The sequence below is a fragment of the Aphanomyces invadans genome, assembly GCF_000520115.1.
Source record: "Aphanomyces invadans strain NJM9701 unplaced genomic scaffold supercont1.113, whole genome shotgun sequence".
Taxonomy (NCBI): Eukaryota; Oomycota; class Saprolegniomycetes; order Saprolegniales; family Verrucalvaceae; genus Aphanomyces; species Aphanomyces invadans.
The window spans coordinates 16,790-17,742 of NW_008580258.1; positions in this window are offsets into that span (position 1 = coordinate 16,790).

Consider the following 953-nt stretch of genomic DNA (forward strand, 5'->3'; position numbering starts at 1 on the left):
TCCAAGAAGAAGGACCGTAGCAAAGTCCGTTGCTACAACTGCCAGAAGCTGGGGCACTACTCGTCCGAGTGCCAGAAACCCAGGAAGAAAGTGTCAAGTCAGGAGCCACACAGTCGTCACGCGAACTTGGAAGTCCACGACGAATCGACGACGGATGACGATGTGGAATACATATCCTTTGGACATCTCAAGACTGCAGACGGTGAAGCGAAGCCTCTCGCAGAGCAGCTTCCTGAGCGTCGACTGTTCAATGGCCAGATGCCAGTACACACGCGGAACTCCACCTTGGTGGATCGTAAAGTTTGGGACCACGGAGGCGCGAACAATGCCTCCGTGGTCCCAAACTTTACGATCCATCGGGCACGAGCTGAACGTCGTTGCGACGAAGATTCAAGACTTTACTGATACGAGAGCAGCCAAGAAAAGCGACGGTCAAGAGCAGACGAAGATGAGAACCAACGAAGGGATGAAGCCAGGACATCACGTTCATCAGAGTTGCGAGCTTGTGCACCGTCAGCGGGTGAGCTTTCTTCTCTTCGTCGACATTGTTCTTCTTGTACGCATCCTTTTTCGCCGCGCATGATATGTCTTCATGAACGTAATCATGTGCTTTGAGGTCAATATATGCTAATCGCGTCGAACGTCCTTCGTGAAGGTGAGTAGCTCGTGCTTGAACGGGAATATGGCACGTACGACGTGTCCACCAAGAGTCTTCCGCTTGCCGTTGATGATTGCTTGCGACAGTTTTTTTTGTTTCGATCTGTCCCTTAACCACCCAATGCAAGTGCTCCTTGGCAAGTTATTTCGCTGGCAAAAAAGGCGGCTACTGATGTTCTGTTTGTCGAACGACGCAAGAACCTTTCGCTTCTCGCCGTTGGTGTACGACTTGTGGCAGCTAGGCATGACAGGCAGTACGATACTCTGCTTTCATATGGAATGCACAGCCTCGAGTT